The sequence below is a fragment of the Phocoena phocoena genome, chromosome 19 (genome assembly GCF_963924675.1).
Source record: "Phocoena phocoena chromosome 19, mPhoPho1.1, whole genome shotgun sequence".
Classification (NCBI taxonomy): Eukaryota; Metazoa; Chordata; class Mammalia; order Artiodactyla; family Phocoenidae; genus Phocoena; species Phocoena phocoena.
In genome coordinates this window covers 28,789,111-28,811,296 of record NC_089237.1, presented here as the reverse complement: position 1 = coordinate 28,811,296, position 22,186 = coordinate 28,789,111, and positions in this window count along the sequence as shown.

The window sequence follows — 22,186 nt, the reverse complement described above, 5'->3', positions numbered from 1 at the left end:
AAAGCAGGGTTGGGACACTGGGCAGGGTCAGGGGTGTTAGTTGATTACTTTAATAATTAAAAAAAGTAAGAAACAAAGTCAGCCAGACTTCATGGGAACTGAAAATTCAGGAACAGTGCTTATTCCCTTATCCTGCACCCTACCCATGGTGTCTTGCCTCTGCACTTTTTGGCATAAAAGCTCCATTTTCCTTTTTTTTAAATAGCCTTCCTTTGCTTATGTATAATTTCTGCTCCCTCATAATTTTGGCTTTTGGGAAACTTTGGATAGCCTTGGTACAAGTCTTCCAGGCTAATACTGCAAACTCCAGGCCCCCTCTTGATGAGTCGGAACTCTTCAAGTTCTGGATCCCACTACGGACTCAATGCCTACTAATTTAGATTTTCAGGAGAAAGATTCTGAATGGTTCAGCTTAGGTCAAGAGTTTTCCAGTTGTCCAATAAGCTGTGGCTGGAGTGTTATGTGACAAAACTCGCTGTGTAGGCTTATCTTTTTTTCAAAGAGTCAAGTTTATCAGAAAGGATTGTGGGCTGGGTATGTACCCCCAAAATAGGTCTCCTACAGATGTCAAACTGATATTTCTTTCATTTTGAAATGTAGACAATTTTTAAAACCATCAAGGAGTATAGTCTAAATTACAAAGAAAGTTTATAGTCATACATTTACTATATTTTAACAGGGAATTTCTATGGGCTGCCATTTTCCAGTTGCTCACATTTTCAATTTTGTTCTTTGAGTACTTAAAACACAGATGTATTTTCTTTCTTGTCATGCAATGAAAATGTTCTATTTTGATATGATATGTGTTATTCATAGTGTTTGCATTTTCTTTATGATATCAAGAAGTTAATCTGTTCCACTCTTTCTAACTCGTGTAGTTAAGAGCTTTTGATGGTTTCTTGTGATAATTGCATTATGATTTTCACCCTCTTATGTTTTTGACTACATAATTTCTGAAGCATTAAGAGAATTGCCTGAAATTTTACTTGTAGTTCTTGATTTAATACACATGCTGAAGATCCCTAGCTTGCCCTTAATTTACAAATGAATTTCAAAAGATCACTTCTAAGTCAGTTGTTTGAAACTGAAATGCATTCTCCTAGTGTTTCACAAGAGGTTATTTAACCTATAATATATTCACTCAGTTATTCATTCCATTAGGAGCCACTATTTGCCTGGCACTGTGTTAAACAACTGTATGTACAACATGAAAGAAACAGATACAGTCTCTGTCCCCATGAAGCTTATACTCTATGGGAGGAACACAAATTGGCAATTACATTAGGGCTAATAGTAATAGCTGACCCTGGGTGCCTAGTGCTTAATAGGTTCTCCAAAAATATTCATGGATGTGTGACTCAATAGGTTAAAACTGAGTAATTTACATTCATTATATCATTTAATCTTAACAATTCTCTGAGGACTTAACCTTTTAAGATCTCTAATCATAATTAAACTGGTTAGTAATTCCATTCAGAAGACAAATTTACAATGGATATATTTTTAAACTTTTATTGATAAATAAAATATATACAGAGAAGTGTGCCTATCTCAAGTACACCTCAGTGCATTTTCAGAAAGTGAAGCTGATCAAGAAACAAACTTTATCAGCATCCCAGAACCTTCCTTGTGACTATTTATAGTCACTACATCCTCAAAGATAAAGAATATTATTTAAAAATTAAAATATATCGGCTTGCAGTCATTTAATAAGGTATTTGAGAAGAAAGATATTTAAGTAAATTCTAATTTGTTCATTTGGAATTCAATAAAATGTGTTACTAAGCTTGTTTATTTTGTTATGATTAGATTCAGCTGAACATAATTAAAAATTCAAAATAACAATGGCTTAAGTAAGGCAGTTCTTTTTCACATGAAAGAGGTTTAGAAGGAGATATTTAGGGTTGGTTTGGCAGCCCCAGAGTTATCAGACACCAGGTTTCTCTACCTTACAGATCAACCATTCTAGTACAGAGCTAGTGATGGTCCAAGATGGCTATTGGAAATCCAACTATCACGTCCATATTCCATACAGGAAAAAGAAGGAAGGGCAAAAGGACTCTACCTCCCAGCTGCTTAAGTTCACCTCCGAGGAGTGTGTCCCCAAGTCCCTCATCATATTTCTGCTTTTATCTAATTGTCCAGAATTAAGTCATGAGGCCACATGGTTTTTAAGGGACACTGGGTTTTTAGCTGTGTACACTGATACCTCCAACAACATAGGGATTCTGTTAGTTAGGAAGAAGGAGAGAACATATTTGGAGTAGACAACTACTAGTGTTTGCTATAGTTATATTAATTTTCATTATAATTACTTACCATACATCACATTGTCTAACGAAAATTTTCCTCCTAGGAAGGAAAAAAAAATGGAAACTTGAGTGTTATATGTAAGAAAGTGAGGGATGAGAGTTCAAAGAAAGTTCATTTACTATACAAAACGATCTTCTAGCCAGATTCAATTTCTTGCTGGAGGCCCTGGAAGCCTCTCTCAGCCCCTCTCAGCCCTAGACTCACTGGTAGAATGTGGAGATATACCTTCCCTTTAATTACAGCACAGAGTCATGGTTAGAAGAATTTCTCTAGGGGCTTCCCTGGTGGCTCAGTGGTTGAGAGTCCGCCTGCCGATGCAAGGGACACGGGTTCGTGCCCCAGTCCGGGAAGATCCCACATGCTGCGGAGCGGCTGGGCCCGTGAGCCATGGCCGCTGAGCCTGCGCATCCGGAGCCTGTGCTCTGCAACTGGAGAGGCCACGACAGTGAGAGGCCCGCGTACCGCAAAAAAAAAAAAAAAAAAAAAGTTCGTTTGTAACATTTTACGGAAAAACCCAAACGAACTTTTTGGCCAACCCAATACTTTGCGGCCTTCTTGCATATCGTTTTGTTTTTTGTTTTTTTGCATATCGTTTTTTGTTTGTTTGTTTTGGCGGTACTCGGGCCTCTCACTGTTATGGCCTCTCCCGTTGCGGAGCACAGGCTCCGGACACGCAGGCTCAGCGGCCATGGCTTACGGGCCCAGCCACTCCGCAGCATGTGGGATCTTCCCGGACTGGGGCACGAACCCGTGTCCCCTGCATCGGCAGGCGGGCTCTCAACCACTGCGCCACCAGGGAAGCCCTGCATATTGTTTTTGAACAGGTGAAATCTGGTTAGAGTGAGCCTCAAGGGCAGTTTGTACTAGTAGAGTTAAGGATGTAAACATCAGGAAGAGCAGGAGGTAAAAAGGGAGATCAACAGCTGCCAAAATGGCATGTCCCTAAAGAAGTATTGTCTGGGATTAACTAGGAGATGGTGCAGTGAAGCGAAGGTAAGAGATGAGAATTGTTGTAGAGGGAGAGAATGAAGAAAGGGAGGGAAGGGATAGAGGGAGGTTCCCAAGTAGGCAAGAGAGTTGCAGTGAGCACATACAGGGCCCCATGCTTCAGGAGAATGGCAGTTGTAGTGGAGCAAGGGCCAAGTGATTGATTCAGTGGACGTGATGGAGCACCTACTATATCGAAGTCACTGTACTAGGAGCCATGGGGGACACAGATTTAAATCAGACATGGATCCTGCCCAAAAGAGTGCTGTTGGTCACCAGCCTCCATCAAGAGAGATAAGAAGACATTTGCTTAAAGTATGTCACAAGGTTCAAGGTGATCAATGCTGTGAAAGAAGGGTAAATGATGTATATGAGAAGTTCAGGGGAGGAGGATAGCTGAAAGAACGATAAGGTGAGGTGAGGTAGGGAGAGGAGACTGTAGAAGGTTTGAGGAGACATGCCCTTGGAGTTGGATCTTGAAGGTTGAGCAGGAGGGATAGGAGTCTTAAAGGTAAGAAGAATAGAGTTCTTGGCAGTGGGAGGATAGATCTTAAGAGACATAGGGGAGCTGTGAAGAAGGCATGCTAAGAGACATGGCAGGATGTCAAAATTTTATTGTCCTGCAGAGCATAGATGGGCGCCCAGGGCCTTATAATGGAGAATCTATTCTTGGGAATAGCCTCTGAAATGAGAGCAAAGAAAATACCTGCTCTTTCCCTCAGTCTGGAGTTTCTGCTTCTCTCCTAATTTCCCTGCCGTACCTCTACTTTGTCATCCCCATCTGCTGCCATCATCACAAGGAGACTTAGGGATACTGTGCTCTGTGACCTTTCAGCCTAGATGTAGTGGCTGTAGACACACCTGGAGAAGGTGGAGCAAATTAGAGAGAGACATGGGTGAAAAGAGAAGGTGGGGGGGAGAGAGAGAGAGGAAGAGAGAGAATGATGATTACAACAGTTGTTGCTTCATAATAAACTTGGTGGATTTATTCACAAGATTCTCTTGATTTGTATCTTTGAAATCCTTCCTGAGGAGTAATTTCCTTTAAGGTGCAGTAGAAGACACATTCTTCTCAAGTGCACATGAAACATTCTCCAGGTTAGATCATATATTGGGCCACAAAACAAGCCTTAATAAGTTTAAGAAGTCTAAAATCATACCAAGTATATTTTCTATGTACCATACTACAATGGTATGAAACTAGAGATAGGTAATAGGAAGAAAATTGGAATATTCACAAGTATGTGGAAATTAAACAACATACTCCTGAACAACCAATGGGTCAAAGAAGAAATAAAGAGAGAAATAAAAAAGTATCTTGAGACAAACAAAAATGGAAACACAACATGCCAAAACTTATGGATACAGCAAAAGCAGTTCTAAGAGGGGAGTTCATAGCAATAAATGCCTACACTTAAAAAAAAACCTCGGGACTTCCCCGGTGGCACAGTGGTTAAGAATCTGCCTGCCAATGCAGGGTTTAAGCCCTGGTCCAGGAAGATCCCACATGCCACGGAGCAACTAAGCCTGTGTGCCACAACCACTGAGCCTGTGCACCACAAATACTGAAGCCCATGCCCCTAAAGCCCGTGCTCTGCAAGAAGAGAAGCCACCGCTACGAGAAGCCCACACATTGCAATGGAGAGTAGCCCCCGATCGCCGCAACTAGAGAAAGCCTGTGTGCAGCAACGAAGACCCAATGCAGCCAAAAATAAATAAATAAATACCTTAAATAAACAACCTAATTTACACCTCAAGGAGCCAGAAAAAGAACAAACTAATCTCAAAGTTAGCAGAAGGAAGGAAATAACAAAGATTAGAGTAGATGTAAATGAAACAGAAACTAGAAAGACAACAGAAAAGATCTATGAAACTAAGAGTTGGTTTTTTGCAAAGATAAACAAAACAAATCTTTGGCTAGACCGACCAAGATAAAAAAAGAGGAATCAAATAGATAAAATTATAAATAAAAGAGGAAACTTATAACTGATACCACAGAAATAAAAAGGATCATGAGACACTACTAACAATCACATGCCAACAAATTGGACAGCCTAGAAGAAATGGATAAATTTCTAGAAACATAAAACCTGCCAAGACTGAATCATGAATAGAAAATCTGAACAGATCTATAATGAGTAAGGAGATTGAAGCAGTAATCAAAAATCTCTCAACTAAGAAAAGCCCAGAACCAGATGGCTTCACAGGTGAATTCCACCAAACATTTAAAGAAGAATTAATACCAATTCTCAAACTCTTCCAAAAAATTGAAAACTCACTTTATGAGTCCAGCATTACCCTGATACCAAAGCCAGTTAAGGACACTTTTCTAAGTGAAAAGAAAATTATAGGCCAAATATCCCTGATGAACATAGATGCAAAAATCCTCAACAAAATACTAGCAAACCAAATTTAACAGCACATTAAAAGGATTATCCACCAGGATCAAGTGGGATTTCTAAGGATCCAATTTTAATTCTTCTCCATGTGATTATCTAGTTTTTCTAATACCATTTACTGTAGGAGAAGGAAACCCAGCAACTACTTTCACCAAACTTCCCTGTTAACAAACTTGCCAAGGGAGATTTGGAAGGTAGAAGAGAAGCAGAAGCGATTATTGTTTCTCCAACATCAAAGGCACATGGACTTCAAGAGACAGCAAAATGAACTTTTTCAGTGGCCACCTGAATTCCCTCTTCCTTGGCCATGCAGGTAGCTGAGAGAGCTTTCAGGATTTCCTTATTTCCTCGGATTTTTGGTGGTTTTCCATGACCTTTTCTCCCCCAACACTTTCCGAAGAGTTATAAGCATATTATTTCCCATATTAAATCCCCTCCTGCCTGAAACACCTACAGTGGTTTCTCTCTTCTTAGTACTTTCTGATTGATACACCTGATGGAATGGAAACTTTCAGAAGAAACTAAGTATTATAGGAAAATAAACTTACATTCTTTGCACACCTGAATTTGTGGTTGAGATACACACATACTCACTTCACCACAAGCAGTTGCATCATGGATCTTTAATTAATAGCAACACCTCCTCCTCTATCTCCCCTCCCCTCTGATTCATTGGACTAGGTCCAATGTAATCTTGAAATCCAAAAGAGTGGGGTTTAGGAAATGTGCCAGTTTCTGAATCCTAGGTATAACTGTATTTCAGGATGAACAAAATGTTGTTTCATACTTGCCCTCGTTTCCTTTCCATGTTTTCTTTTTTTTTTTTTTAAGAATCAATTTTATTTATTTATTGGCTGCTTTGGGTCTTCGTAGCTGCTTGTGGGCTTTTCTGTAGCTGCGATGAGCAGGGGCCACTCTTCGTTGTGGAGCATGGGCTTCTCATTGTGGTGGCTTCTCTTGTTGCAGAGCACGGGCTCTAGGCACGCGGGCTTCCATAGTTGCGGCACATGGGCTCAGTAGTTGTGGCTTATGGGCTCTAGAGCGCAGGCTTAGTAGTTGTGGCTAGTGGGCTTAGTTGCTCCGCGGCATGTGGGATCTTCCCGGACCAAGGATAGAACTCGTGTCTCCTGCATTGGCAGGCGGATTCTTAACCACTGTGCCAAAGTCCTCCATGTTTCCTTTACCGTTGGTCTTTACCCATTTGGTAAGTCTGGTACCACGTTCTTTCCATATTGTTTCATCTTTTCTATCCTGGCCCAACTCACCCATTAGTGTTATTAATCCAACTCTACACACAACTAAACAACTCTCCAATCACCCCAGCATGCAGGTGCTGGGAGTAAGGAAAATAAGAAAGACATAATCCCTGCTCCGAGGAGCTTACAGAGTATTTTGAGACACTATATGTGATTTCAATTCTGATGTTACTAAAATGTTAATTGCAGAATGTCCTCTTTAAGGAGGTCTTGCAAAACATAGAATTAGATATGGTGAGACTATAATCCATAGATTTACGACTTGACTGAGCTCTTGTATATCAGGTTTATTTAAAGCATGCCTACTTGGCTATTAGTGAGCTGTTCTTAATGGAAAGGAGTTGCATCAATTGATTTATTATACATAGGGCAAGATCCAAGCTAGCACTGGTTTGTATCTAAATTTGATTCCCAAAAGGTATCCAGGTGAAAGAATCATTTTTCATACGAAAGAAGAAAATTCTGAAGAACACATGATAGAGTCATAAATACTTATGTTAGCCTGAGGCAAGCAAAGTTTATGTACTACTCTTTTTGAATATTTATTTATTCCAGGAGTGGTTTAAATTAGAACTTTCACTCAAAGCCCCAAAGGCGTTATATTTTCAGCAAAACTAAAAATCACTTTCTGATAACACTAACTGACTTATGAATGTTTTTCTTCTTATCTTGTTGATTAAGAGAAGGAAGTCATAAAGCTAAGCATCTGGTTTCAGTATTAGGTTTCAAAGAAAGAGATAGACCTATATTGCAGAGAACTGATATATTGAAATCCTTTTACTCTTTTAATTTACCTCCTAAATCTAGTTGCACAGTATAACCTGTGGACCACCCAGATAAGAAGGGGCCACCTTCAGTAATGATGCTCCTTACTTGGTATGTTCACTGAGCCCCAAAATCTTGTTTGCAAAAGTCGGATTGAATCCAACAGGTTTAGGTACCATTCTTTTTTTTTTTTTTAAATCTTCCACATTTGTTTATTTATTTATTTTTGGCTGTGTTGGGTCTTCGTTTCTGTGCGAGGGCTTTCTCTAGTTGTGGCAAGCGGGGACCACTCTTCATCGCGGTGCACGGGCCTCTCACTATCGTGGCCTCTCTTGTTGCAGAGCACAGGCTCCAGACGTGCAGGCTCAGTAGTTGTGGCTCATGGGCGCAGTTGCTCTGCGGCATGTGGGATCTTCCCAGACCAGGGCTCGAACCCGTGTCCCCTGCATTAGCAGGCAGATTCTCAACCGCTGCGCCACCAGGGAAGCCCGGTACCATTCTTTAACAAAAGGATTCTTAACTTTATGACATCAGTAAGATATCAAAAGGATTATGTATATATATGTATATATATATATATATATTTCAGCGTAAATATGTGTATTAGGACTCTTGGTGAAGGTAACAGAAACCGACTTAGGTAACAGAAACCAACTTAAAGTAGCTAGAAGCTGAAGAGGGAAGTTATTATATCGGTTAAAGGTTATCTCAGGCTGGGATACAGCCAGGTTTCAGGAAACTAGTGTCATTAGGTACAGGGGAATTATTAAGATTCTGGCTCTCTTGTAGTCTGCTTCTCTGTGCACAGCTTGATTTTTCTCTCCATAGACCAAGTTTTGTGCTACAGAGTTTTACTTTTGTTGTTGTTGTTTTGATTGTTTTAAATTTGGGGAATCATAAAGGCCTCTGGACAAATGGCTTGCAAATGTCAAAGTCTACTCTATGTTCACAAACATATTTAAACTAATGAATATCACTTTTAAAAACTAAAAAAAATGTAAAAGGAGTGTTTGAGACCTGGCATACTAGTAAATACAGATTCAATAGGGTTGCATTTTGAGAGCTTAATTACCTATGGGAAAATCCTTTTTACTTTTCCAGGAAATTATAGTATTAATTTCAGATTGTATTACTAATCAAAGGAATGAAAAATTATACAGAAATCTTTTAAATCATGCCTTCCAATTTATAACACATTAAACCACTAAGCTGGTTTACCCTTATTAAAACAAATTAATCTTCATTTCTCATGAAGGGAAAATTGCATGTAATATGTCTACTAAACCCTCTCCTGTACTAAGAGAGTATGAGATGTTGAGATTTTTTTGGTGAAATTCTTGAAGGAAGATCAAGTTTATGGACTTTGATTAGGGAAAGATAGTATAGACCTCTATTATTGCATTAAACATACACACCTATACAAAACAGGTAAACTGAATGTTGGTGGCAGGTAAGTCATCCAACTCAAAGCTACTTTAGTGGTAATCAGAAATTATTAAGGTATGCAGGAAATATAGAGAATAGGAGAAATAATTTTTAAATCGGTCTAGTGATTTTGAATTTATAGTATAAGGATTGAAAAATAAGACAGTATCATCAATATCATTTCAAAGAGTTCTCTCTCTTAAGATGTAGTATGAAAATATCAAACTATTTTGCTTTCTAATTGTTAATTAGTGTTTCTGGCTTGGGAACTTTCCAAACATTCTGAAAAATGTTTAAATAGCAGTAAATATATTTGCATAAAATTGGCTAAAAAAGAATTTAGAACTTTTGATTTTATGTAAATTTAGTCCAGTGGAAATACATCTATTTCGAGTTTATCTAGTAAATCTCTCTTGCTGCAATAGAAACCCAGGTGTATTTATTTACTTTAAAATTGAGCAAATTGGTTCATAAAATTTTTGATCTGAGAAAGTGAATTTGCTTTATAATCCTACTACCAAAAAAAATAAATTTTTTTATTTGTTATCAACTTAATTACATGTCCTCAAACACAAAATGAAACTAGCTTTTTCTAATATAGTTATCCTATAAACACTTTTCCTATGTAGAAATTTTTCCTTACCATCTGGAATATAAGGTTAAAGATACACACACAAATGATGTGAATAAAACACCTCTTATTAGAGCTGTGTGAATAGACTGCTCCATTTGGAGAGAACATACAAGACCAGGAATTTAAAATCCCATGCCAGGAATGACTTCCATTATTGTCTTCCAGTAATTATGTAGGAAGCCTTTTTGAGATTCACTACAAAAAATTGGCAGTTAAATTCTAGAGGCTAATTATATTCCTCACTTATCAGTCAGAAGGATTAACCAGTGGCTTTTAAATCTACATTGTAAAAGTCCAGTTAAAAATTAGTCCTTTGGCGATTTATTTTTTTTTTTTATTATGTAACATTTGATGCATACCAAAGAGTAGAAGTGACATGTCTAAATATAATGATAATGAGTGCCTGCTACCTAACCCCCAATGTAAGAACTAGAACATTACCTTTGCCTTTGCAGTATGTGCTTCTCCCTATCGTATTTTTCTGCTCTACCTCCCAGGCGGTAACTATTACGATACGTATTGTGTATTTTCCTGTCTTGGTCTGTTCAGGCTGCTATAACAAAATACCACAGACAGGATGACTTATAAGCAACAGAAATTTGTTTCTCACAGTAACGGAGGCTAGAATTCCAAAATCAGAGTGCTCACATGGTTAGTGTCCATGTCTGGTGAAAGCCTGATCCCCAGTTCATAAACAGCCATCTCTTCACAGTAACCTCACCATGGTGAAAGGGGTTAGGGAGCTCTCTCAGGCTTCTTCTAAAGGGCACTAATCACATTCACGAGAGCTCTGTTGTCGTGACCTAGTCACCTCCCAAAGACCCCACCTCCTAATATCATCACATTGGGTTTCAACATAGGAGTTTGGGGGGGAGCATAAACATTCAGACTATAACAATTACTCTCTTGTTTTTAAAATAATTTAATCATATATATGTATTTCTAAGCAATGTATTACTTAGTTTTGTTTGTGTGCCTTATAAAAATGATATTCTGTATGTAGTTTTCTGCCACCTGTTTTTTTTAACCCAGTGTTGTGTTTCTAAGATTCATCCTAAGATTATGTTCTAAGATTCATATGCTGTTGTATATAGCTGAAGCAGTTTTATGACCTACTTTTTCCACTCATTCTTGTGTTTCTAAGCTACATCCTTGTTGCTGCGTATCTGAGTGACCTTGAGCTTTCCTTCTGAGCCAGAGTTTTATTACCTTAAAATATAAACAATAATAGTAACTACCTCATAGGGTTGTTGTGAGCACAATAAATTATTGTTATACTTCCTTTTAAAAAAGTCTTCTGGTAGTTTATTGTTTCTTCCTTGTAGATGCCCTGGCTTTTTTCTCTGAGATTTTTTTTTTTTTTTTGCAGTACGCAGGCCTCTCACTGTTATGGCCTCTCCCGTTGCGGAGCACAGGCTCCAGACGTGCAGGCCCAGCAGCCATGGCTCAAAGGCCTAGCCGCTCTGCAGCATGTGGGATCTTCCCGGACGGGGGCACGAACCCGTGTCCCCTGCATCGGCAGGCAGAGTCTCAACCACTGCGCCACCAGGGAAGCTCTTTCTCTGAGATTTTTAAGGTCTTCATTTTTGGTGTCACACCATTTCATTATCCCAGTATGTCTAGGTGTGGATTTCTCTTTATTTATCATACTTGATCTATGCTGTGCTTTATCTATGCATTTATCTTTAATGACTTCAGGAAAATTCTTGGCTGTTGCCTTTCAATTTCAATATTGCCTTTCTCCTATTTCTTTCTATTCTTTTCTTCTAGAACTCTCATTAGATATATATTAAACCTTGTTCTATCCTTCATGTCTTTCAATCCCTCTTTCATATTTTCCATCTCCTGTACTCTCTGTCCTGCATTCTAAGTAATTTCCTCAGATATAGTTTCCAGGTTACTAATCCTGTCTTTAGCTGTTTTTGTTCTATTTTTAACACATTCACTGAATTGTTAATTTCAAAATCTATACCTATACCTATTGGCCAAAAAGTTCTATTTGGTTCTTTTACTGATCTTTTTGGTCATTTTATTTTTTTTTCTGGTCATTTTAATAGTCTTTTGTTTCTTTATCTATTTAATTCCATATTTGATTTCTTTAAGTAGTTCATAAATGGTTATTTAATAATATGTAAATGACAGTTCCAATTCCAGTTCTTCAGTTCTTATAAATTTATTTTTTATTGTTTCTGTTGATCCTAACTCATGGTTGCTTATGTGTTGGTCGTGTTTTTAAAATTGTGAGCTCACATTTTATTGAACTTAATTTATGGAAATCCAAGGACCCAAATTGGGAGTGGCTTTCCTCCAGAAAGTACTTACATTTGATTCTGAGGAGTGGTCTGGGATTCAGTTGATCAGAGATCTTTGAAGCTCCTCTTGCAGAACCAGGCTCAAAGCAGGAATCTCAGGTGTAATTCTCATACCTTGCAGTGTGCCCTCATGCTTTGTCTCCTTGTCCTGGACTGGTACTGGCATTTGCCCATGGCAACTCTGACTTTTATGACTGCTTATTGCTTCCTGTTCTTATTTGAGCTCACTTTTTTTCTTTTTGAGCTCTTTCATGAAACCCCAGGAAAGCTTTTAAATGCCTTTTAGTTTTGATTCAAGTCAGTGTTTAACTGTCTCATAGCTAATAGCCCTTCAGGTTATCTAACTTTCCAGTTGCCAGAAATACATGTCTGTACAACCTTTCTAGCTGAGTAACAATTCTAGGATGAAAGCTGTGGAGGATTCTTCCATTAGTATAATATTAAGCTTCTCCTTTCACTAAAGTCCCTGTCACAGAACTTAAGTTCTGTGCAAAAGGAACACTAATTTGAAAGTATACATGTGAATTATTGTCTATGTTACCTTGGGAAAAATCACTTATCCTGGATAAATTATTTAACCTCTCTGTTTCCATTTGTTGTACTATAAAATGGAGATATACTTACCACCATACCTACCCACAAGTTGTAAGGATAAAATGAGAAACTGCTAAAAAACAAAAACAAAAACACAGAAAAAAACCTTGAAAAATAATGAGGTGAGAAACAAAATACAATGATAATTTATAGTAACTAACATTTACTGAGCACTTACTATGTTTGGCAGTTTGCTAATAAGCTCTTTATAAAGCTGTCATTGGCTGATTACAGCAACCCAATAAGATGGGTACTAATATCCTGATTTAACAGTTGAGGAAATTGAGACTCAGAAAGACCAAAAGTATAAGATGATGGTACTGTAATTTAGGAGCTCCTTATTTTCATCACATCCAGTTCAGTTGTTATATTAAAGGGCAGATGATTCCTCCAAGTAGGTTAAGTACTGCCATATCTCAATTTTCTGGATGATTTTCTCTCAAGTAATGAGAAATATTTTGCAAGGATGCATGCCCATAGAGATGCCTGTGATGTTAAAACTTCCACCCTGAAGAAGTGATGTGTTTTTGATAAAAGCAACTTGAGCTATGAAGACTCCATTGCAATTTGTACAGCTGTGTAATCGAAACTACTAAAAAGCAAGTTAATATATTATTCTACTCACAGAACAGCAGTTTGATTCCTATGACTTCTTGGCACATCTGTTTGGGATATAAATCCTAAGCAGACTGAGCAGTCACTTTCTAAATCTTCAAAATGCTTTACTAAGCAAAGTCTTTTGTGTGGTTAAGGGGGAAAAAATTAATAGACTTGCAAGTGAGTGGAGTAGTCTAGCTCACTGCGGAGTGTTTAGGGTAGGTGCAGGCAGACTGGGAACTTGAAGAAGGTGCACTCTGAGGTAGAGGATGGCATGCAAGCCTAAAATCACCAGAAGTTGAACTCTCTTGCCAACTTGAGATAACTAAAGAGGGTCTTTGGGAAATGGGTTGCCCATGTTTGCAACATGTTTAATTTTTCTTATTGGCAAGAGTTCAAATTATATTCAAGTGGGCTTGATTAGAGATGCGAGTTATTACTGGCCTGCTCACATCCCTTTCTAATAAAATCCCTACCCACTGACCTTTCTGAGTGGTCTGTGGGCCACATGACCATGACCATGGCTAATTGGACACCTGGTCCAAGGGCCTGACCATAAACTATATCCAGTGACATATGCCTCATGTATTTTTGTTTAAAAGGAAAAAAAGAAGTCAAATCTTCTCTCTTGGGAACTTACAATAAGAGACACAAAGGGAAGCTACAATTTTGGTATATCCTGGAACTGGAAGGCCATAAAGGTATAGAGACTAGAGTGGCCACTTTTGTAGACAGGTACAAGATGAGTCAGTGAAGAAGGCTGGTCCAGAGAGAGAGTGGTGCTGATTCACTGAGAGGTCAAAAAGCCCTGAGAGGGATGACGGAGTGGCTGTTGCATACTGTCGCTACAGTTCCACCTCTTCCTTAGGCCTTCTGGTTCAGTTTACTGAAGTTTTAGTGCACGTGTATGTTTTTTCTATAAACCCTCCTTTTGACTTATGTCTTAGTGATGAGTAACTTATCTCTAGTAACTTGACTCAATCTCTGTTTCTTGCAAAGAAAAGAACCCAGTATGGATCAGACAGTTCATCACTATTCTGTCAAATGCTGCTCTGGGTGTTAATACCTAGACTATATTCAAAAGTACCCTACTTGTTTCCTGTTTTAGTAGGACTCCTGCATTGCAAGTGGCAGAAAGCCACATCAAACTGACCTAAAAGGGGTAGTTTATGGGAAGAACTGAAATATCTGCTGAAACTGTCAAGTCTGGAGAAGGACAAGGATGCTCCTGAGCCTTAGGAACAACTGGAACCAAGGACTCAAGCCCTGTTGGAATCTAGCTCTACCTCTTGTCTCTGCTTCTCTTCCTCCTTTTTTAATTTTTTCCTCTTGCTGCAGACTAACGTCTTCTACGTGATAGAAAACATGGCCTCTGAGCATCCCAGTTTTCTACAGAGCTGTATGGTTTAGTGATTAGGGAACATGGGACCCAAGTCAGGTGGTGTGGTTTTGAATGCAAACTTAGCCATCAACTGGTAGGGAGATCTTGACCTTTAAGCTTAACCTTGGCTTTTGCATAACTTCTCTAAGCCTCTGTTTCCTCCTGTGTAAAATGGAGATTAAAAATAGGTGCCGGGGGCTTCCCTGGTGGCGCAGTGGTTGAGAGTCCGCCTGCCAATGCAGGGGACGCGGGTTCGTGCCCCGGTCCGGGAAGATCCCACATGCCGCGGAGCGGCTGGGCCCGTGAGCCATGGCCGCTGGGCCTGCGCGTCCGGAGCCTGTGCTCCGCGGCGGGAGAGGCCACAGCATTGAGAGGCCCGCGTAACGCAAAAAAAAAAAAAAAAAAAAAAAAAAATAGGTGCCGGGCTTCCCTGGTGGCGCAGTGGTTGAGAGTCCGCCTGCCGATGCAGGGGACGCGGGTTCATGCCCCTGTCCGGGAGGATCCCACATGCCGCGGAGCGGCTGAGCCTGCGCGTCTGGAGCCTGTGCTCCGCAACGGGAGAGGCCACAACAGTGAGGGGCCCGAGTACCGCAGAAAAAAAAAAAAAAAAAAAGGTGCCTATCCAGAAATAGAGACACAGATGTAGAGAACAAATGTATGGACACCAAGGGGGAAAGGGGAAGTGGGATGAACTGGGAGATTGGGATTAACATATAGACAATAATATGTATAAAATAGATAACTGGGCTTCCCTGGTGGCACAGTGGTTGAGAGTCCGCCTGCCGATGCAGGGGACGCGGGTTCGTGACCCGGTCCGGGAGGATCCCACATGACGCGGAGCGGCTGGGACCGTGAGCCATGGCCGCTGAGCCTGCGCATCCGGAGCCTGTGCTCCGCAACGGGAGAGGCCACAGCAGTGAGAGGCCCGCGTACCACAAAAAAAAAAAAAAAAAAAAAAAAAAAAAAAAAAAATAGATAACTAATGAGAACCTGCTGTATAGCACAGGGAACTCCACTTCGCTGTACAGTAGAAACTAACACAACATTGTAAAACAACTATACCCCAATTGAAAAAAAAAGTAGGTGCCTATCTCCCAGCATTGTTGTGAAGATTATGTGTGATAAGGTATGTAAAGCATGTAGCTCAGCATCTGACACTCAATTAAGTTAGTACTTAGCAAAACCAGAAAAGGCTTTTCCTTTGAGAATGTAGATCTTAGCATCTGATACAAATACATTTACAGGAAGAAGGAAGGCAGGACCTTTGGTAAATTTCTCCATCAGCAAGTTGCAGGAGGTTGGATTGCAAGGGACTAGTCAGAAGTAAGGTTTGCCAAGATCTGATAGTAGATTCTGATAGCAGCTCCTTTTAACTGTCACTGGAGGGCCCTAACAGGCCTGGGGATTCTCAAGTAGGATTTAGCTCTGAAACTCACTGCTAGCCAAGGCATAGTCATCCATGACCACCGGAGGGTGCCAGATCATCAGGATGGGGAGTTGGCACTTCACTGGCCTAGGAGGCTGTTTGTGGAGAACAAGCTGAGAGAAGGAAAGAGGACCAATAAAGAAGTGTGTACCTAACTGGCTTATATATGGAGGTATCAGGCCAGCCAGGGACCCTGGAAACCTGGGAACAAGAAAATCCAGAGCCTTAGGAAATCTCTGTATGTGCTTGGTCTGGGTTGAAGTCTCAAACAACCAAGTCTCAAAGGGAGCAGGCTGGAAAACCAGGGAACTGGTAAAACATCAAGACAAGAGGGTTGTGAGAGATAAAGAATCAAATTTGAGTTGAAGAGCCTACACAGAAGGCAAGCCAAGGCCAAGAAGAAGACAAAGATGGAGCCTAGAGATATGACCTAAGGCAAAGTCAGCAGAGGGCAAGAGCATCTAGGATGCTATCTGGATGGGGTCTGCTGAAACTGTCAAACCAGTTTGGACTAAACTGTTGGAATGATTATTTCAGCCTTAAAGTAAACCCTGCTAATTAATTCAATCATGCTCCAAGATAATAGATATTAAAACACAGTTATCTAATATGTAATTATCTAATATATAGAATGGATTTGCCAGTTATTATCTAAGCTGCAGCTCTTTGTGCTCCATCAGAAAATTCATCATAGGATAAAGTTGTGGAAAAAAATGAAAGCACTACTAGTCAGAAGTCCAGAGGCAATTTAAAGGATAACATTTATTGGGCTTCAAAAATGTGGAAAATATAGAAAAGTATAAATAAAACAAAAGTGATTTGTACTCCCACAATTTTAGTTGGTCTTTTAGTCTTATTTTATTTATTTATTTTTAATAAATTTATTTTTGGCTGCATTGGGTCTTCGTTGCTGTGTGCGGGTTTTTATCTAGTTGTGGCAAGCGGGGGCTACTCTTCATTGCAGTGCGTGGGCTTCTTGTTGTGGTGGCTTCTCTTGTTGCAGAGCACAGGCCTAATTAGGCACACGGGCTTCAGTAGTTGTGGCACAGGCTCAGTAGTTGTGGCTTGCGGGCTCTAGAGCACAGGCTCAGTAGTTGTGGCACACGGGCTTTGTTGATGCGCGGCAGGTGGGATCTTCCTGGACCAGGGCTTGAACCTGTGTCTCCTGCATTGGCAGGCAGATTCTTAACCACTGCGCCACCAGGGAAGCCCTGTTATTCTGTCTTTTACACCTACCATCACTTTACAAGTATCTCTCTATGTAACATAATTTTTCTTTTTGCGGTACGCGGGCCTCTCACTGTTGTGGCCTCTCCCGTTGCGGAGCACAGGCTCCGGACACGCAGGCCCAGCGGCCATGGCTCATGGGCCCAGCCGCTCTGCGGCATGTGGGATCTTCCCGGACAGGGGCACGAACCCGTGTCCCCTGCATCGGCAGGCGGACTCTCAACCACTACGCCACCAGGGAAGCCCAACATAATTATTTTTAATGACTGCATATGGGAGCCATGAATTTCATGTGGATGTACCATAAATTACTTGAACATGCTTTCACTGTTACTGAATATTTTGTTTTCAATTATAAGTTATACTATGATAAATACCTTTTGTGCATAAAACTGTGTTCACATTTCTGATTATTTCTTTAGAAGCTATTCTAGGGACTTCCTTGGCGGTCCAGTGGTAAAGAATCTGCCTTATAGTGTAGGGGACGTGGGTTCGATCCCTGGTCAGGGAACTAAGATCCCACGTGCTGCGGGGCAACTAAGCCTGCTTGCCACAACTACTGAGCTCGTATGCCTCAACTAGAGCCCACGTGCCACAAACTACAGAGCCCATGCGCCCTGGAGCCCATGCGCCACAACTAGAGAGAAGCCCGTGCACCACAATGAAGAGCCCATGGGCTGCAACGAAAGATCCCTCATCCCTTAACGAAGATCCAGTGTGCCGCAACTAAGACCCAACACAGCCAGAAAAAAAAAATTTTAATAAATAAGTAAATAAAAAATAAATCTTTAAAACAACAAAAAAGAAGCTATTCTGGAAAACAGAGTTGTTGGCTCACAGAGCCTGAGTGTTTTAAGACTCTTGGTATATAAGGTCAAATTGTTTTACAGAAATTTTGGCCAAATCTACATTTTTCTCTGCATTCTCACCAGCATTGAATGTTTTCTGCTTAAGTAATATGGTTTTTGATAAACAATACTAATAGAACTGTAGATTTTAAAATATTTTTTTATTCATTTGTATTTCATCTGTTATGAATTATCTGTTTGTGTCTTTTACCTATTCTTCTAAATTTGGACCACAGTGTTCTTCTTATGCATTTATTTTTATAAAACATAATAAAGATTTTAAAGTATATTACTCTTTTGTCATATTAACAATTGGCATTTTTAAAAACATTTATTTATTTGGTTGCACCAGGTCTTAGTTGCAGCACGCGGGCTCCTTAGTTGTGGCATGCATGTGGGATCTAGTTCCCTGACCAGGGATCGAACCCAGGCCCCCTGCATTGGGAGTGCACAGTCTTATCCACTGCACCACCAGGGAAGTCCTGGAGTTTATTTTTATGATACCTTGGTTAGAAAAGGTATTTCTTTTGTTTAATTGAATTTATTTATTATTTGGCGTTTCATCTATTGATTTAATGATTATAAAGTTTTTCCCTATCTGAGAGATAAGATGAATATTCTTATCTTTTTATCTTATTGCATTTTCTTTTAGTATTTTAAGATTTTATCTTATATTTAATGCTTGAAATTAGCAGGATTTCCTTTTGAGCTATGATATAAGGTGAGAATCAATGTACCCTTATAGTTAGGCCAAGTGCTTGTGACATACAGCCACTGGACCTGGTGAAGGAGCTTCATAGCACTCAGGGTCTCCCTGGCTTACTCCTGGGTGACTCTCGTTCTATGCTGGTTGCCTATGCTAGGCACCATGAACATCACACACTGGATTGCTTCTGTTAGTTGTAGCCACAGGAGGATTTCCAAGGTTTTCCCTACTCCCTGGTACTTTGAAATAGGGAACCCACCTGGCCATTTCACTCCCTAGTTTATAAGAGATAGAAAAGTCAGAACACTCAAAGAAAGGGGTTCACTTGGGTCTATCTCAGCTGTTCCAGGCTCTAGTGGTCCAAGCACATTGTCACAGGATACTGGATACCTTGTATCCAGTTTGATGCTTTCAAACCTCTAAGGTAGCAGTGACAATAAATGATTCCCATTCTTAAATCAGGTAGTTGATATCAACCAGGCCAGCTTCTTCCACGTGTATTGATTGTTGCCAGAGCCATGGCTCTCTTGTGTAATATTTGGGCAACATGGCCCTCACTGCACTGTTAAGGGCATTGGTTTCAATGGTGTAGAGTTGTTTGGATCAAGGGAAGTGAAAGTTGGGAAGGAGACAAGCAAGTCATCAACTGCTATCATGCTTTATCTAACTCTGGATCTGAGGGAAACTTTTTCTTCCTTTTAAGAAGGTTAATTTTGGTCCAGGAAAGGCAGAGGCCTATGAGAATTCCAGGAATAACTCAATGCCTTTGGTGAACCTGGCTGAGTAGAAAGTACAAGGCCACCATGTAGACATCTATGAGGATCTCTAACACAGTTTTTGGAGTTGGCCTGGAGTCAGTCAGCCTGCTACTGCCAGTGGTCAAAGAACCTGTTTTGTGGGCTCATGTCAGACTGGGGAAGTATCTCCTGAAATTGTGCAGATAGAGCATGACCTCCAGGAAGTTGTACAAGTTGCTGTTCATAAATGATTAAGACAATGCATAGGCAACACGGCAATGCCACGTATTTAGACTTACTCAGTCATAGGCAGTCTTTCTTTCATTTTCCTTCCAGATCAGGGAGAAGTTGCAGGTTCCTTAAATTTTTTATTTTGTAAAGACCTATGCCAGATGTCAGAGATCAGTAGGAGCAGATAGTGGTCTCAGATAGAGGACTTGTAGAAGTTGTAATTCTACAGAGGCAGAATTCTGTATTTATTACAAAGGACACTGGGACTGGGATGAAGGAGGTAAAGAGACTGATAAAACTGTCACAAACGGGAGGTGGCCAGTTACACTGCTGAAGGTCTCTGACTCTTAACTCTGAAGGCAATATACGTGAAGGACACTGGATCTGTTGAATGGTCTCACTTATGTAGTAGGGAGGCTCCTAAACTTCTATCTAAAACCACTTCCCTGAAGGTCTCGTGCTCATCCAGAATTCTGGAAACCGAGATCATGGGTGAGATCTGGCTTGGATGGGAGCTGGGGTGATGGGAGGCACAAACTATAATGATGGCAGAAATATGACAGTGAGGAGAGGGAGTGGGTTTTCCAGGGTATGGTGGGGTCATGGGCCTCTAGTCAGAGCCAGAAATCCAGGGACAACACATACATTGAATGTCCCCAGTTTCTATCCGTGCTGCAGTGGCCTTATATCAGGTGGGAGAGAGACCAGCCAGACCAGAGAAAGCTGTCTGACCCACTTGAGTCCATCATTGTTTCAATCTAAAGACTGGAACCCACAAACCTATGTTCCACTGGCATGTGAAACATCCCTTCATGAGCCTAAGAACCAGGCTACCCCATGGGCTGAGGTCCAGCAGACTATCTGGTGGGATGCATGGGACCTCTTTGAACCAGGCATCAATAGATGAAGTAGGCTGCTCTTTTTCAGACAAGCCCAGCCACCCAGCCTGCTAGCGGCGGAACGAATAGAAAATGTCAACTAGTTGAGTTGAAACATACCTCACTTGATTTGGCCAATTGTTTGGTTTAATTCACAGACACTTCCAGACACACTTTGTCTCAGTTGTTCTTTTCACTTTACCATTGAATCTTAATTCAGTCCTTATAAATGATGACAAAGGAATGACATTGCAATTTGCCTGTTTTCCTGAACATCTTTCTGTTACTGTAAATAAATATATTTATTTCTGTAAATAAATGAGATAAAACCATGGTTACTATTGAATACAACCATTGTACTTATTATGTCATCATGATATAGAGCATAGTGCAGGGCTAGTAATTGATAGCCTGCTCCCAGGGCAATGTTTATGTTAACCTTCCCTCTATCCACCCACCTTGGCCTTCTGAGGTAAAAGTGGAGCCCATTACTTCTCAATGACATGAATTATCTTTTTTTTTTTTAGTTTTTTTTTTAAATATTTACTTATTTATTTGGCTGTGCCGGGTCTTAGTTGAGGCATGCAGGATCTTCATTGCGGCATGTGAACGCTGAGTTGCAGCATGTGGGATCTAGTTCCCTGACCAAGGATGGAACCCGGGACCCCGCATTGGGAGCATGGAGTCCTAGCCACTGGACCGCCAGGGAAGTCCCATGAATTATTATTTTTGTATGTGGGGATGACATGGTATAACTATGTCCTCGGTAGATTTATGCTTTGAGTTGCTTTACAACTTGTAGTAGCAGATTTGCCCTGATTGATCAACGTTCTGCAGTTAGGGTCTCTATTAGTTAGAGTTCCTCAACTGTACACAACAGAAACAGACTCTGGAAAATTTGAGTAGAAAATAAATGTTTTAGAAGGATAATGGGAAAGTTGGGGAATCTTCCTAGAGAAGGACAGGAACCAGGATATCTCTAGAGGTTTGGACGGCAGGAAGTCCTCGAGAGTCTAAGGGCACAGCTGCGGGACAATGGGTGCCGACCAGATTTTCAGTGTCTAGGTCACATCATTCAAGATTCATATCTCAGGGGCTTCCTGGTGGTGCACTGGTTAAGAATCTGCCTGCCAATGCAGGGGACATGGGTTCGAGCCCTGGTCCGGGAAGATCCCACATGCCGTGGAGCAACTAAGCCCGCGTGCCACAACTACTGAGCCTGCACTCTAGAGCCCGCAAGCCACAACTACTGAGCCCACACACCGCAACTACTGAAGCCCACGTGCCTAGAGCCCACGCTCTGCAACAAGAGAAGCCACCGCAATGAGAAGCCCGGGCACCACAAGGAAGAGTAGCCCCCAATTCTCGCAACTAGAGAAAGCCTGCGCACAGCTACGAAGACCCAACGCAGCCAAAAATTTAAAAATATTAAAAAAAAAAAGATTCACATCTCAGAAGAGCCTGTTGGCC